This window comes from Vulpes vulpes, chromosome 4 (genome assembly GCF_048418805.1).
Source record: "Vulpes vulpes isolate BD-2025 chromosome 4, VulVul3, whole genome shotgun sequence".
Classification (NCBI taxonomy): Eukaryota; Metazoa; Chordata; class Mammalia; order Carnivora; family Canidae; genus Vulpes; species Vulpes vulpes.
In genome coordinates, this window is record NC_132783.1 from 17,370,352 (window position 1) to 17,388,805 (window position 18,454).

At 36.0% G+C, this 18,454-nt stretch overlaps 1 protein-coding gene across 8 annotated transcripts in view; it reads right to left on the reverse strand.

The window, feature by feature from the left end:
* The window catches only part of AFG2A (AFG2 AAA ATPase homolog A), a 530,081-nt gene that overhangs the window by 291,054 nt on the left and 220,573 nt on the right, over positions 1–18,454 (reverse strand). Inside the window, exon 15 of one of the 8 annotated variants that reach the window (XR_012000936.1) lies at positions 10,386–10,505. The exons of the other annotated variants lie outside the window; for them this stretch is intronic. The gene's annotated coding sequence lies outside the window, so the exon portion shown is untranslated. The remainder of the gene's footprint in view (positions 1–10,385; positions 10,506–18,454) is intronic. 8 annotated transcript variants of the gene reach the window in all.

The following is an 18,454-nucleotide window of genomic DNA, read 5'->3' on the forward strand; positions in this document are numbered from 1 at the left end:
TATTTATTTATTCATGAGAGACACATACAGAGAGAGGCAGAGACATAGGCAGAGGGAGAAGCAGGCTCCATGTAGGGAGCCTAATGTGGGACTCGATCCCAGGACTCCAGGACCATGCCCTGAGCTGAAGGCAGACGCTCAACCGCTGAGCCATCCAGGCATCCCTGGGTCCCAAATTCTTGTCAAAGACTTTATAGTACAGAGTCAAGATTTTCAACTCATTCCTGTTGATTAGTTCAGAGATACGAACAAATGCGTATTTATTAGATTTTGTATTCATTTTAAGCATTAAGGCCAAGGTCTTCTTGTTAGGTACTACCTTTAGAAATATGTATGCATGTATTTATATATTTACTTGTAAATAAATACATACATATACCACATATAAGAAATAAAATATATTTAAACTGAATAGATATCACAAGTGTTTCTCGATATTTACTTTTATATGTAAATTACACAGAAACTATCCATAGGAATTAAAATATGGAAAGAAATAATGTAAATTAATTGTTCTATATTTTGTGTTGACTTGGCACACTAAGTGCCAAGATGGAGAAATGGTGGCTAATTCATTTTGTCATGGATTTTGATGTTTGGATATAGTGATAGGCAGGGCTAACCATTTACTAATGTTTAGCATATAGATTTTAAAATACAAAAACAGCACCCAATATTACAGTTCCCTCCAACTCCCACTCAATTTAGGGTGATTTCATCTTTTAATGCTAAAACTTTGTAAATTGCTGTAGCAAAAATATTCCCATTCCCAAACTTCTGGAGTCAGAAGCAGCAGAAATCAGAAGGTAGTAGGCCCATGTGTGTGAAACTACTGCTAGGCAAAATCAACTGGATTAAAAGGCAAATTAATTAATTACCCAACTAAAAAAGTATTTAGGAGTCTGGTACTGGATTTATCAAAGATAAATACCCCATACCCCTCTTGGCTTGGAGGAGCTTATAGAAGAATGGAGATGACAGGTAAATGAATAATTTCTTTTTTTTTTTTTTAAGATTTTATTTATTCATTCATGAGAGACACAGAAAAAGAGAGAGAGAGAGAGAGAGAGAGAGAGAGAGAGGCAGAGACACAGGCAGAGGAAGAAGCAGGCTCCATGCAGGGAGCCTGATGTGGGATTTGATCCCGGGACTTCAGGATCATGCACTGGGTGGAAGGCAGGCGCTAAACCACTGAGCCACCGAGGGATCCCCCCGGTTAATGAATAATTTCAATTCAAGGTGAGACCCCTTAGATTTGAAAATCTTGTTCTTAAAGGCAGAATCTGCTAACTTGCCAAAATAAAATAATTATAGCAAAAAGCCTTTCAACATATCAAACTATCTAATGAGATGAGATTCAGCTCAGTTCAATAAAAAGTGGAATTTTCTTGTGTCAGTTACCTACTTTTATTACACCTGCACACAATTCAGTACAAATATATTTTGGTGCAAATGTATTTCTTCATTCTCCAGTTTTCATATTTTCTGCAAGATTCACTATTGTACTTGACAACTGGGGTCGCTAAAGAAAACTAAAATTCCTCAGGGGAAGAAATTGTAAAGGAAAACTTAAACTAAAATCCCCAGTACACCATTCTGGTCCGGCAACCCTGCTTCTTTAAATTCCTGTTTTTTTGTTTTTTGTTTTTTTTTAAATGGAAATACTTTAAATAGACTTCCTCAAGTACTTGCACATATGTAGTTGTCCTGACACACAGGACTTCAAATTTTATTATCTTGAGCAGAGGGAGTCTGGTAATATCAACTCAGATTTGATTCTAAATCCCAGAGAGCTGTTGAGGACCTATGTAGCTACAGCTGTGAATAGCTATGCCATTTCCTTCTCAGTGAATAATTCTGATATGGGTTTGTTACTGCCTTATTAACTAAATAGAGAAGGAAAGACAGAGAGAAAGAAACTATGAACACTTGAGTCACATGCTGCAATGCAGGATACCTTGTCCGACTTGTTTTTAAACCCCTCAGAGTTGATGATACAGTACTCTTAAAATAACATGATTATTTCTAAAAATAGTCAGGGAAATGCACTCATGTCTCAAGGTTCTGGTGTGGGTAGAAGGGGTATGACACACTGTCACTCACTACATGCTCCACACATAAGCTTAGAGTACCATTTACTTCAGCTAGCTGTCTAAAGATTCTTCTTTAAAAAGTTTTTTTTAAATGAGGGAATTTCCTCCATACACACACACACACACACACACACATATTTTTTTGGTATATATATATATAAATAAAATAAAATTGCTGAGTCCAAATGAATGGAAAGAGATGGTCCTCCTTTCCTGAAATTCACCAAGAGAATGTTTAAAACATGACTGAGTTCTAAACAATGAGTAAAACTGCCACATAATTCTGGACTTTGCCAATACTGGCCTGGATCACCATGCTGACTTCTCCCTTGGGTTCTGTTAATATCTTGGTTTCTCTCTATCCCCTTCCACTTTTCTGGCAGCATTACTTTTGCTAAGGAAGTTGCTGATGAGAAATATGACCCCATACCCTTTGGGGAAGGAATTCACTCCAGCTATTATGAAGCCAAGAATGGCTAGGACTCCTAAATGGGGAGGAAGATGGGAGGAGGATTAGAAGTGACATTTATGCTTAAAGTTTATTATTACTTTCCTTTTACACACAAGGAAGTTTAAAACAAATTAAAAGTGATACTGTAAATAGATATGCACAGTTTATTTTTAAAACAAAAATAACTTCATTACTTTCTCTGAATATAAAAGTGATTCATATTATTGGAAACAATCTTGACACAGTACTGATTAACATTAATTAGAAACTAAAATCACCAAAATGATGGCTTTAGTAATATTTGGGGAAACAACTTTCCAAACCATTGTAATGTACATTGTTTTATATAACATTTGTATTTATTACTGTTTTGTAATCTACTTTTATTTCCAAGGAAATACAATGCATGGACTTTTAAAAATATTAATACATATACATATCACCACCTTAAGTTACTTATTACTCTGCTGTGTACATACAGTACATATGTAATATTTAATTCTCAAAGCAACTCTATAAGTAGTACCATTAGTACTATTTTATAGATTCAATCCTATAACAAGTCCTGCAGTAAACATTTTAAATTAACATCTTGGATTGCTTATTGTATCCCAGGATAAATTCCTACAAGTATAATTCAAAAGGTGAATAACTTAAAGTTTTTTGTTACTTGTTAACTACCCTTCAGGAAGGTTATGGTAATTTATGCCTCACAATTACTTTTATCTACGTACATTTTAATAAATGTAATATGGTGATATCTGATACTGAAAAAAAATGTGAAATGCCTTCTAGGAGTGTCCAGGAAAAACATCCCATAGGTCAAATCTCATGACATTGTGCTGCATATACTCTCTTGCTATCCTGGAACATAAAATTCAAGGTCCTAAATGTCTGTAATTTACTTAAAAATAGTCTCTACATATATTTTAAAAAGTCTTTCCCCTTTATACTCGCCCTTACTAGGAGATCATATAGTAAAAACAAAAGTTTTTAAGAGACTCAGTGCAGTTCAAGAGTGAACTAAAGAGCAAGAGAATATGAGAAGTGAGACTGGAACTGGGATAGATTCACAGGGCAGAAAAGCCTCCACATTAGTAGCCCACTGGCCCACCCCACAAAGAACTCCTCTGACATTAGAACACTCATTTCATCTTGTTACACTTTTTTTTTCTTGTTACACACTTTTGAACGTGCTACTTAGAGATTAATTCAGGCAATACACATCCCTGGAGGCAGAGAGTCAGCTGTGTTAAGGGAAGGTAGGAAAAACAGTAAATTATCTGGAATGTGGAAGAAGCACTGTGGGAAGAACCAACAGGTGGGAAGTTAAAAGTGAGAGGTACTGTAATAGAGTAAGGAAAACAAAGGCTTTAGAAATAGGCTGGGTGATCATTTTGCAACATATATAAATATTGAATTGCTATGTTGTATACCTGAAATTAAAATGTCAATTGCATTTCAATTAAAAAAATAAAGGCTTAGAAGTATAATTATACTTGACCAAAACTGCCAATTAATTGGTAAGATTACTTTCGTCTTTCAATTCTTAGTTTCCTCATCTGTAAAATAGTGATCACCATAAAATCCCTTTAATAAAGTTGTTATGAGAATTAAATAAATTTAAAAAAAGAATGAGACTGGAGTTCACACCCATAGGTTTGTTCTCATCATCTGGGTGACTGTGGTGAAGCTATTCACTGCTGGAATTTTAGTTTCCTCATCAAGGAGAGGGACATCCGGACCACTATATCTGGCATCTTCTTTAGCTCACACATTCTGATCAGACTTTATTCTACAAATAAAGTCTAGAAATCATTAAAACAGTCACAATTTATCAAATAATTTCCAACGTTTAAAAAATAAAACTGAGGGACGCCTGGGTGGCTCAGTGGTTTAGCGCCTGCCTTTGGCTCGGGGCATGATCCTAGAGTTCTGAGATAGAGTCCTACATTGGGCTCCCTGCAGGGAGCCTGCTTCTCACTCTGCCTGTGTCTCTGCCTCTCTCTCTCTGTGTCTCTCATGAATAAATAAATAAAATCTTAAAGAAATAAAATAAAATTGATCCATATTACCTACATCATTACAATTAGCATTAGAAGATTATTTTAGGGCCTAATTAAAACACAAAAGTATTCCATGGAAAAGTGGCAAATCTCATTTGTCAGCTTTGTCTTAACTAGTTCAGCTTGAGACTGGGTTTAATGTGTGAAATTATTACATATATATCAATATAGAAAATAAACAGAGAAGAATGAGCACTATTTTTCAATTTTAATTTCTTTCAAATAAAATAAAATAGTGTTTGACCTATATTTCTGAATCCACATAATATAATTTTAAGATTTTTAAAACTATCTCAGAAAAAGCAGTTATCATCTGGCCAAAACAAAAAATTTCAGTAAGACTAATGTTTAATGCCATATTTTAAAATTCTCTAATATTATAATTATGAAAGCTGTCATAATTTGTTTTCTTTGCTTACTAAATTTTCCATTAATGGCAAAGTATTTGAGGACACTGAAATAAATATGTGTTACAAATGTCCTATGCTTTTCCTCCACTGCTTAATCTGCTGTTTTAAATCCCAATGACCTTTGTTGGAGTTAATAATAGATATGGGTGCCTGGGTGGCTCAGAGGTTGAGCATCTGCCTTCCGCTCAAGTTGTGATCCCAGGGTCCTGGGATTGAGTTCCCCAGAGGGAGCCTGCTTTTCCCTGTGTCTCTGCCTCTCTCTTTGTCTCCCATGAAATAAGTAAAATCTTAAAATAATAATAATAATAATAATAATAATAATAATAATAGATTACATGTGATATCTAGCATCAAAATACCCAAACATACTTGCTTATAAATATGCAACCTGGGATAGGACAATTAGTAAAAGCAAATCCAATGGGGTTATTCATGATTTCAACTATTTAAAGGATTTATTACATATAAGCTAATTTATACTATTAAATTATATAAAAACTAGGGATCCCTGGGTGGCGCAGTGGTTTGGCACCTGCCTTTGGCCCAGGGCGTGATCCTGGAGACCCAGGATCGAATCCCACGTCGGGCTCCCGGTGCATGGAGCCTGCTTCTCCCTCTGCCTGTGTCTCTGCCTCTCTCTCTCTCTCTCTCTCTCTCTCTCTGTGACTATCATAAATAAATAAAAATTTAAAAAAAAAGTTTAAAAAAAAATAAATTATATAAAAACTAAACCGAAACAAAAAACTTTATATAGCTTCTGTAAATATTTGCTTAAGTGACTGATGTATACGTTTGCTCTCCTAAGCTAAATCAGACTAAACTGAGTTACCTGGGACATAGAGGATTTGTTTACTAATAAGGTTATTTTTAAGAAAATGAGATAGGCTTATTCTAGTTTAATGCCTATTAGGTAGTATGTACCTATGCCAAAATAACCTATACATAAAAACTGCAGTTATATTATATGGACTTGCTGGCAAGAAAGCTTCATTTCCTACCTAGAAGGCTGGCTGACAGGAGTTCCCTGAAGCATCAATGAAATGCGTTAGAGATTACCGAGCCGCAACAACGGAGCATTAGCCTTCAGGACAGGGAGACACCCCAGAAAGTAACTCCAGCTACAGCAGCCTCCTGATCAGCTCTTCTTAGAATTAGAGCACTAAATGTTCTTTCCATTATTTGTCATTCCCACAAGTCTTACAAATCCCCTGTTCAGTATTCACTGACTCCACCACCAATGGCTCATTTTTAGTAGTAGCTAATTGTATCCACCTGAAATCAGACATGACTTGTGCTTTGCTCAGAAGTGCACTGAATAATAGTTTTGTGGGAGTGCCCTCTTTTTTCCTAAATTAAAAATACATTTGTAGATTTGGAACTAAACATCTGATTTTAATCACATGGAATCTAAATTTAAACATTTTTTTTTTTCTGCTAGGGCACAATAGAGGCATGCTTAGCTGTATTTGCATAAGCATGTATGAATGAAATTCACAAAAAGGAAAATGAAATTCAGAAAAGATTTTATTCCCTAAAGGATATGTATCCATTAAGTATTGTTAGGTCAGATAGCTTTACCTTGGAAGCAAGGATCAACCTGCATATAAGAAATGGTACCAAAATTTCAAATACTGGAAATAAATTTCATAAATACCACTACTATTACATTCAACTAAAAAAAACCCAACTACTAATTTTGTAGTTATACAAAGTAAAAACACGGGGCAGCCTGGGTGGCTCAGCGGTTTAGTGCCACCTTCAGATCCTGGAGACCAGGGATCGAGTCCTCCCTGTGTGGCGCCTGCTTCTTTCTTTGCCTGTGTCTCTGCCCCTCTCTCTGTGTTCTCATGAATAAATAAATAAAATCTTAAAAAAAAAAAAAAAAAGTAAAGAGACTAAAAAAAAAAAAAGAGACTGATGCTGGTGATACAGCTTCAAATGCTAAAACTAAGTAAAACCTTTTTTTATTGGGGGGGTAGAAAGAATCTCTTGCTTTTTTTCTGATTATGATATTATGTGTTAATTGCTAAGCAGGCACTGCACTAAGTATTTTCTATGTATTGCTAATTTAATCATCTACCAAGCAGTGGTATTTTAAAAATTCTGATTTTTTTTTAACATGATAAAATTAAAGCTCAAAGAGCCTAAGTAACTTGTCAGGGTCAGACACTGAAAAGTGAAGTCAGATACAGAGGCTAAGCTCATACCATAGTGTATTTCCATGCAAATGGCTCCCCAGGTGAAAGTTCCCATTCTGGTAATGCAGATCTCTCTTTCTCTTTTTCTAAAGGAAAAATGCCACATCACTCTTTATTGGATGCTAGTGCGCCAATACCTGCGCACCATGCACAGGGGCACGTGGCAAGGGGCTCTGTCCCCTCCGAGATGCAGTGGAAGCCTGACCCAGTTACTGCTTTCCTAGGGCCAGCACCCTCCTCAGTGCCTGGGGTTGCTTGCTTAGGTTAGTTCAAACTCCAGTTCACAGTAGCCTACATTGAGGGGCTGGGCCTAGATACCTCACCTTAGCAGCTCATAGCGGAATTGTGTCAAATGTTTAAAGGCAAAGTCCATGTCAGTCGCCAAACTGTTGTCCCACAGCCTCTCAGCCACAACCCCTGCCAGAGTCTGGGGGCCAGATTTATGCTCTCCACATACTCTCCCCACATACATATCTATATACACTTCCCTCTTTAGTTTGAGACTAAAATTATCTGTGGCTCTGAATCCTTACTGAAGGACTTGTAGATATATCATAAAATATCAATAATTTCCAGTTTTATTACTTCTCATCTAAGGTTGGAAGCCTTTCCTAATTATGATAAACTCCCTTCAGTGGGATTTTTGTATGTTCTTATGGTATCTATTTTGCCTACTATTATGTTCTGAGGGTACTAAAAAACATTCCCAAGGGCATAGAACGAAAATAATGTAATCACTGGAACAGTTAAAATAAGAAAAAGGCGATGTACATGTGTGGGATTAGTGAATAAGGAAAAAGTTTTATGTATGTTCTGAGGATGGAGGTTGCAGGCAGGCGATGATGAAATAAACTGAGAAGCTGTTAATCAGAACAAGAGAAAAGAAAAAAAAATTCAGGTGGCCCCTATAGGCTGTTAAAAATAAATAACTGAAAGAGCACCTGGATAGCTCAGTTGGTTAAGTGTGACTTTTGTTTTCAGCTCAGATCTTGATCTCAGGGTCTTGGGATAGAGCTACCCCCCACCCCCCACATCCTTGTTCAGCAGGGAATCTGCTTGAGATTTTCTTTGTCCCTCTCCCTCTGCTTCTCCCCCAACTCATATCTGCATGTACACACAGGCACAGGCTCTCTCTCTCAATAAATGAATGAATGAATGAATGAATGAATGAATGAATGAATAAATCTTAAAAAAAAAAAAGGAACTGGAGAATATAACTCCAGTAAGGGAAGCTAGGGAACCAGTAAACCAAGGATGAGGCAAGAATAGTCAACATAACAAAAAAAGGGTCCTTCCTGTTCTCATCTATTTCTGTTACCTTATTGAATAACACAAGCTCATTGTAAAAGAATAAAAGAACAGACAGTATAGAAAGTGTAGTGTGAAAAGAAAAATCCTGTTTCCTCTTTCCACTAATTTCCTTTCATAGAAACCATCTTCTCTCAGACATTTCTATTCTTAGATAGATATATACAAGCTTGTCCATTAAAACAAACAAAACTCAGTAAAAAGAGATTATACTTTCTTGCTTGTTTTTAATCTGCTGGTCAAAATTTATCAATCTTTGCCTACAGCATCTTAAAAGTACCATGTCACAATTTGACAGCCCCAGGTTTACTCTACTGAGCCCATAGAGCAGGAGGGCAGAGTGCATTCAATGATGTAAAGTAGCAGGATTTTCAAGCTTAATCTTCATTCCATTACTCATTTGAATCCTAGAAACAAATTAGTCTCAGTAAAATAAAATTATTAAGTGACTAAAAATTTCTCAGCATTTACTCCGAATTATAAATAGTATAACTAAAAGTGAGAAAATATACCACTATCATTGACTTTTAACTATAGCCTATCCATATATAAAGTTGTGCTTTCCAGCTTTTTTTTAAGATTTATTCATTCATTCATTCATTCATTCATTCATTCATTCATTCATTCATAAGAGACACACAGAGAGAGGCAGAGATATAGGCAGAGGGAGAAGCAAGCTCCATGCAGGGAGCCTGATGTGGGACTCGATCCTGGGACTCCAGGATCACGCCCTGAGCCGAAGGCAGATGCTCAACCACTGAGCCACCCAGGTGTCCCAATCCAGCTTGTATGTTGTGGTAATCTGTACAAGATGTAGGTCCTTTGTGATTTCTTGGACTAGATGGTATGGGTCTAAAGGAGTGAAATCTCTACTCATTTCTTCCTATAGTTCTTAGTTCTCTCCATTTATAAGCAGTTTCTAAGACCTTTACTAGCTTGCTGATAAAAGTAGCACTTGACACAGAACATTTTTCTCCCTTAAACCAAGCACAACAGGAAAACTTTTAAAATAGTTAAGATAGGCATTCTTACACCTTGTGGTTCTTGGTCAAATGTCAAAGGATTGGCAAACAGGTTGAAAACACAAATTTTTACATGTATATGTATTTTTCTGAGAAGAGCATCTTCAGCATGAACCAATGAATGTCAAGAATTACTAGTTTAAGAGTATTATGGAGACTGGAAAGTGAAGATAGGAAGTACAAAAATTAAGCCCATGTGCTGGTAAAATTCTTATCTTCTAATGTGATACTGAATTATACATACAAATTTCAAATTTTTTGGTGATACTTTGAGTTTGAAAACAAAAGACAGTAACAATAATTAGGAGAGGCTCTGTTAATCTACCTCTGTTTATCTGACATCCCATCCCAGACTTAGTCTCTGTTCTATATTTCCTCTGCAAAACATTATGGCTTCTATTATAGTGACATTAATTACAGAATGTCTACTACGATTTGACAAGTCAAAGTTGTATTAAACAACAGAAAAGGAAAATTAATTTAGAAAAACAGTAAATCAGCCCCGGTTCTGGCAGGGATTTTGAAAAGATATATCAAATTAGCAAATATTTCTAGAAGAGGAGGAGAAATTAAGAGTACCTAGAAGGGATGCTGAAGAACCCAAAGTCTAGCAACTACAGGAAGCTTATACTGTTTAGAAGCCTGGTGGTTGAGGTGGGGGATGAGGAGGAGAGTTTTATCAAAACCTAAATAAGTATGAACCTGTTGGGAGGGTGTGGCAGCTCAAAGCAGAAGAGATACAGTCATAAGGTGACATGGCCAATGTTAGAATTATGGTGCTATGGCAGGAAGGAAGTGGAAGACTTATCACATATCTTAACTTCTTTCTCCTCCTACCTTTTAATCTCCTGTTGATGTTTCCCATTGGCTGAACCCAGTGGAATGGAAGCCATGCTATATATAATCCACAGGCATCATTTCAACCTCCTTTCTTTATACAGATATACACATGCAACCCTGATAAAGGCAAGAACAGATCTGGGGAGTGAAAGGAGAACAACCAGTACAATGAAATACAGAATACTTATTATTTCTTAATATTGTTTGATAAAAACCACTGGAGTATTCTAGAGAATATCCCTAACTCTCATTACCATCTAAACAGGTTACTTTGTTTAAAGACTTTGTTATATCCTATCCATAGTACTCTTGATCTTAACTTTACAAAGTCTGACAAAACTTCCAGATGAAGTCTGGAGGTTAGTTATTCTATGCAAGTTAACTGCCAACAACAACAGCAAAAATCAGTGGATAGTTAGATAATCTGCTTACATGGATCTAACTTTTTTTTTTTTTTAAAGTAGGCTCCAAACCCAGTGTGAAGCCCAATGCAGGGCTTGAACTCACGACACTGAGATCATGACCTGAGCTAAGAGCAAGAGTCAGATGGTTTAGCCAACTGAGCCACCCCAGGCACTCCCTATTTTGTTTGTTTTTATAATAGTTTTTTCATTGTGGTCTGGGTTTATTGTTTAGCCAGGATGTTCTTATTAAATTGGTTCTTTCTTTGTGCTTTTGGTGTCATACCTAAGAATCCATTGTCAAATCCAGAGTCATTTTAGATATATTTTCATGTTTTTGGAAAGGAGTTTTATGATATTAGCTGTTGCATTTGGACCACTGATCTCTTTTGAGTTAATTTTTGTATATAGTTGAAGTAGAGATCCACCTTCATTTTTTTGCATATGGAAATTCACTGGTTCCAGAACTACTGGTTAAACAGTCTACTATTTTTCCATTGAATGATCTTAGTACCTTTGATAAAATTCAGTTGGCCATATGTTCATGGGTTTATTTTTGGACACTCAATTCTATTCCACCTGTCTTATATAGTCTATCCTTATGCCAGTACCATACTGTTTTTTGTTTTAAAGATTTTACTTATTTGAGAGGCAGAGAGAGGGAGAGAGAGAGAAAGAGCATAAGCGGGGGGGGGGGGGGGGGAGGGGGGGGAAAGGAGAGGGACAAGCAGACTCCCCACTGAGCAGCTAGCCCAACTCAGGGCTCCAATCCCAGGATTCTGAGATCATGACCTAAGCCAAAGGAAGATGCTTAACCAACTGAGTGACCTCAGGTGCCCCAATACCACACTGTTTTGAATGTTGTAGCACTGTAGTAAGTTTTGATATTAGGAAGTATAGGTCCTCTTTGTTAATTTTTTTCAGTATTGTCTTGACTATTCAGGACCCCTTATACTCCACATGAATTTGAGGCCTGACCTTTCCCCTTCCACAATATACATTGTTATAACTTTAGTATGGATTGTATTAAAGTTGTAGGTTGTTTCGAGTAATACTTACATCTTTACAATATTGGGTCTTTAATCCATGAACATGGGACATGGGACAACTCTCCATTTATTTAGATCTTTAATTGACTTTCAGGAATGTTTTGTAGTTTTTAGTGTCTAAGTATTTCACCTCCACCTTCTTGGGTAAGTTTATTATTAGGTATTTTATTCTTTTGGATGCTATTGTAAATGAAACTTCTTTCTTTTCTTTTCTTTCTCCTTTCTTTCCCTTCCCTCCCTTCTCTTTCTCCCTCCCTCCCTCCCTCCCTCCTTCCTTAAGTAGGCTCATGGAGCCAAATGTGGGGCTTGAACCACAGCCTTAAGATCAAGACCTGAACTGAGATCAAGAGTTGGACACTTAACCAACTGAACCACTCAGGTGCCCTGAATTTTTTTTTTTTTTTTTTTTTAGATTTTATTTATTCATGAGAGACAGAGAGAAAGAGAAGCAGAGACAGACATAGAGGAAGAAGCAGGCTCCTTGCAGGGAGCCTGATGCAGGACTCGATCCCTGGACCCAGGATCACACCCTGAGAGCTGAAGGTCAACCACTGAGCCACCCAGGCATCCCTGAAATTGCTTTCTTAATTTCATCTTCTGATTGTTCACTGTTGGTATACAAAACATAACCTAAAATAATTTGAGTGCCACCTAGAAAACAGGATGGCTAGAATGTAATCTCACTTTTGAGTGAATATCATATTGCTTTTCTCTAGAACATTTCATGCAATGGTGATCTAGTAGCTAATGTTCAATAGAATTCTTTTGAATGCTTCAACATTTCATTTACGATTTTCTTCCTAATTTACTTCTTCCTAACATAAATTGAAAGTTACTGCTTCAATACCCTAGGACTCCATGAGGCTGGCATTTAGGATATGCACAGTTCAACTGCCCATATTAAAGCAGACTTTCTTTGAATTGAAATACATGGTAAATGAAATATATTAAGAAAGTCTAATTTGTCACTTGATTGCATGAGATAAGCAAGAGCAAAAAGGTCTAGCAAACTTCCCAATACATTTTGTTAATTCTTTTGTAGCAGATACTTCAAAAATATTTACTGAAGGATGGGTAAAAAATGAAATGAGAGGTAACTATACTAGCATAATGGAAAACAACTATTGTCACACCAGAAAGCACACATTTGTAAACTGTATCTTATATAATGGATTTGGAGAGGAGGATTAAAACTTCCTGTAGGGGCAGAAGAGATGGAAAGGACACAATATGAAACAATATGACACTGCATCCATTTGAAACAAATTTCAGTATGCTTTCCTTACTGCTTTTCAAGTTTTCTAATAGCTGTTCCTGGATATCTCCCGTAAAGCAGATTTGAATTCCAGCTCTGAAACTGGCGCATGGTTTTGTAAAATTAAAGTCTCTGAATCTCCATTTTTGTTTTCAAGGGTTTCGTGGGATTCTATGAACTATTTTTTTTTTTTTTTTATGAGAGAGGGGGAGAGAGACAGAGAAGTGGGGAGGGGCTTGATCTCACACACCTGAGATCATGACCTGAGGTGATACTCAAGAGTCAGATGCCTAACCAATGGAGCCACCCAGATACCCCTCTTTGTACTATTTTTTTGTGAATCTATGTCAAAATAAAAGGTTAGAAAATAAAGGGAAAGAAAAAAATAATCTCCTGGGTATAAAACTAAGACACTAGGATAGATATTAAAGATATAAAAAATTTTACCCCTTTAAATTTTTAAAATTTCTGTTTTTAATGTTGTATAATGTACTTGTATATAATTTATAAATAAATAAATTTGCATATATTGGTGGTTCATGCTATAATATTCTCACAGATACATGTAATAAAAAAGTTTATAGGCCACTGCTCTGAAGGATTATTAGCATATCTTTATTAAACAGTGAAAAGCAAAATGCAATATGGTATTCCTTTGTAATATTATTTCCAAAATATTAACCTAGCATTAAGCAAGAACAACAACATTTAAAAAACGCTAAGTAGCAATGGAATGAAGTGCCACCAACTCTAGCAATTAGTAGTTTATATTGTTTTTTTTTCCCAGAAAAGGCAATCCTAATACACTTTTCAATCAGCTGTAAAAAGCTCTTTTTATCTAATTTTTTGTGTTATTATTACTAGTAATATTCTGTATATTCTTATTCTTTTTTGGGTAATTTGTGACTTAGAATTAACACTAGCAATAGTTTTGGAGATTGTAAGAACACTTGAAATGAAACTGAAACATCCAATTTTTTCTCAGCAAGGTATGTTTGTTTTACAACACATACTTGAAGAACATTGGAAATTACCCATACAGATTAGCAAACTCAATCTTCATTTATTTGCAGACCATTTTGTTCTGGTCTCTTTATTCAACTAATTATTAGTGTTTTTAATGCCTTTCTAAAAAAGTACAATTTATGGTTTTGGATTAGAACCTGGCAAATGCAGACCGTTGTTAGATACTAGCTAATCAAAGTGTTAAGCTGTAAAGGCTCTTATCTTTGTGTGTGTTTTTGAGATACTGTTCAAAAGAGTAAGTTTAGAATTATTCATGGAAATTTGTTAAGTCTTAGGTGGGCTTATAGCAAGTGATTAACTGATTTACAAAATACTTAAAACATTTAAAGTCACTCGCTCATATACAAAGATGTTCACTCTACAGCTATACTGGTCTTTCCTGATTTGGTGAGGAAAACAGGCAAAGAAAGATTAAATATCAAATATACTTTTCATTTTTTTATTCTTTAGTTCATTTTATTAGAGTTAACTCATTGTTCTTTCATTGTGAATTCTTGAAAATCTTTCTCTTAGGGTACTTGGCTCTCTAAACTGTGCTTTTTAAGATTTTACTTTGAAGGCAGAGCATTCACTACAAAAAAATATGATTCAAAATCATGGAATGAGAAACTCATGTGAGGCCATTAGATCTTTATTATTATATTGAGACTCAAAGCCTGTGATTTATTTGCTTTTTGAAAATAACTGACACCTTGTCACAGCTACCTTGCCTTGGAGAGGTTAAAAAAGTTGTCCAAGTTCCAGACAGCAAAAGAGCAGCCTCTAAACATGCCAACATGCAACGAGCTTGGACAAGCATTTTCTTTTTTAAAATGAAGTAACAGGCTTACTTTTTCAGTACAACCAAATTCAAACAATGAAAGGAGCCACTCCAAACCATGAGCAATGACAAACTCAGGGCCAAGCTTATGGTATACACAGGAGCATTCCCAATCGGGCACCGTGGGCAAATACAAGTTTGCTCTTCAAAGAAACATTTTAGCAGATTACATATGCTTCAGCTCCTCAGTTATGTTAGCACTATATTATCAGTATGTACTGGTGATAGCACAAATTGCTGTTCTGAACATAACATTCCCTTGGATTTCCAAGACAATGTAAAGGAAGAGTGGAGAAAATAACTGTAACTCCTCCCATAATACTGAGTACCATATGAAATGCTTATGGTAGAAGATAAATTAATCACATAATGTGAACTTTCCTTTTGGAACAGAGTAATTGGTGCCAGTGTTTTGTTTATTCATTATCTTCAGGGTTAGGGTCTACTAAAGTCCTGTGATGTGAGGTTCATCTCTGAAATAATCAAAACATGTAAACTACTACATATCTCTTACTTCAAAATTTGAAAAAGAGAAAAATTAAGGTCTCGCTCCACGTACCAAAAGAGAGGGAGAGAGGTAGATATGTAAGGATATAGAATTAACAAAGTGTTCTGTGGTATGCAAAGGAATCTAAAAGATAATTTTCCATTTCCTTAGAATAATGTTAAATGATATGTTAAAATACCCTTGAGAAAGTCCAGAAGAGGGCAACCCGGGTGGCTCAGCGGCTAAGCGCCGCCTTTGGCCTGGGGCCTGATCCTGGAGACCCAGGATCTAGTCCCAAGTCGGGCTCCCTGCATGGAGCCTGCTTCTCCCTCTGCCTGTGTCTCTGCCTCTCTCTGTGTGTGTGTGTCTCTCAGGAATAAATAAATAAAATCTTAAAAAAAAAAAAAAAAAGAGAGAAAGAAAAAGTCCAGAAGAAAGCAAAGTCTGGTTTAGGCAAATATTCCACACAAAATACAGACTACATAAAGGTAAATATTTTTATATACTTTGCCATAAGGATTAATAGATCTATACGTGGCGATGGGTTTGTAGAAAAGACAACAGATAAAACATCAAAAATATGTGTATATCATCAGAAGATTCTATAATTTATATCTAGTGCTTATAATATGACAGCATTTATCTCAAATTAAATTTTGATGTGGAAAAATTAATATGGTAGTATCTATTTAGAGCTATGCAGTCTCTTTATATCACCACTATGATTCCATTCATAATTTCAAAACAAGAATATTATCAATAGGGATCCCTGGGTGGCTCAGCGTTTAGCGCCTGACTTCAGCCCAGGGCATGATCGTGGGGTCCTGGGATTGAGTCCCACGTCAGGCTCCCTGTGTGGAGCCTGCTTCTCCCTCTGCCTGTGTCTCTGCCTCTCTCTCTCTGTCTCTCATGAATAAATAAATAAATAAAATCTTAAAAAAAAAAACAAAAACAAAAACAAAAGAATGTTATCAATAATTCTGAAAATCACTCAGTGTCTGTGCATCATCTAAATTCTCCAAGTTCAGTTTGTATGAAAGTCCTTTTGTACAATTATAAACACTTACATTCTCCTATATTTAGTCTGGAGAGGTCAGGATTTATATTTGTTTTATATTCCTAAGGAGGCTCTCTTTCTACACCTGTGCCTATCATATATTAACTGACCCAGAATGTCTATAACTCACAAAGATTCAAGGAGTAGCCCTGACCTATAAGAAAAGGAGCATGCCCTGCTCCAGAGAGGTTAAGCATGAACTCTATTCACTGAGGCGTAGATTTGCTTCCCTAGACCATTAAACTCTTCATAAATGGGTTTAAGACGGAGCCACAAACATCTGATCTCCCTTCTCCCACCACTTACACTGTCACTATTACTATCTGTGCCTTGAATCGATCAGCACTAATTTCATGTTGCTCTTCCCTATGTTATGTCATACTACCACAAGACCCAGACTTCCAGATCATTCATCTCCTAGATCAAACCCCCACAAATGTCAATACATTCCCTAACTTTTCTTTTCCCAATCATCTCTTATCCTATTTTATAAAAAATGAAAGAGGATACATAAAAAAATATAAGTCGATTTTAACACATACTAATCTCAAGAGGTGAAAAGAACCCAATCGTAAGCTAGGAAGATATTCTGGCTTTCCATGGTCCTACTTAGCAGTGATTTTTAGTATTGTGTAAAGTCCTGCTTCATTTAAAGGTATCCATCTGAGAAGAAATAAACTCAAAAACACAGATACAATTCTAGGAAGAGTCTGGCAGGATTCCTTCATACAAGGCAGTGGTCTCAAACAGGGTTCAATTACAGAGCCAGAGATCCAAAAGCACTCTAGTCAGACAGATATAATCACACACATACATGTACCCGTCCCCCAATACCAAGCAAAGCGGGTGCATGATGAAGGGAGGGGGCTCTGGGCAGTTGTATGCTGGATTCCTCAACTTGGCTTCTGTTATCATCTTATGCACAGTTTTGTTGGAGACTTCAAGATCCCAGAGATCCTACTTTAATGTTAGTTAGTTACATTTTATTTACTTATTTGAGAGAGTGTGTGTGCAGGTAGGAGAGGGGCAGAGGAATAGGGGGAAGCAGAGAGCAGGGAGCCCAACGCAGAGCTTGATCCCAGGACCCTGGGATCATGATTTGAACTGAAGGCATGTGCTTTAACTGGCTAAGCCAGCCACCCAGGCACCCCTTTTAATGTTATTTAAACAGGATTTGTAAGTCAGCATTCAAAAACGTAATTTATAGAGTGAATGCTTTGAATTTTAAAGTATCCATGGATTCTTAAAGTATTCATGAAAGTTAAGTACATATTCTTATGAAAAAGGCATTAGAGTCTAACTAGTGAGCATGGCCAGTGAGTCTGATAGGGAATTTAATATGTTCTGACTTTTTAAAAATCTTATTTATCTTTATAATATCTGCCACATGCAAACATCTTTGTTTTCAACATAGGGATGGATTTAAGAAATAACAAAATTGAAAACTAGGGGTAAGTAGGGAAAAATACACAATTATGATAAACACTAATGGTTGTTCATATTATTTGAGCTAAAACTGTCTAAAATACAAGAACCAGTGTCCCCTTAAATTGTTTTGACTGGATTGATGGGTTTCAATATGTACTTTAAATGTATTTAACTACCTATAATAAACTTGGGTATGGCCAATGTAAAGTATGTAAATCCAATGGTTTTAGACAACTCTTTCAAATGATTGATTATTGCAATAAAGACTGTTAGTATTCTTGCTTATAGTTCTAATGAAAAACAGGAGTAGGATACTTAGTCTTTTAAGGCAAGTGCCACTGTTAATATTGATATTGATAATATCATCTTCTTTGAGAGGAAAGGACAGCATTCTTGCTGAATATTATTAATAATCTTTTCAACTCATTTTATTTAGGGTTTTACATTTAAGAGAGAAGTTTGGATTGACAGAAAAATGGCTGTTACAAATCTAGAAATAGTAAAGACACCCATGGCAAGAAACTTACACTACACATAGGGCTG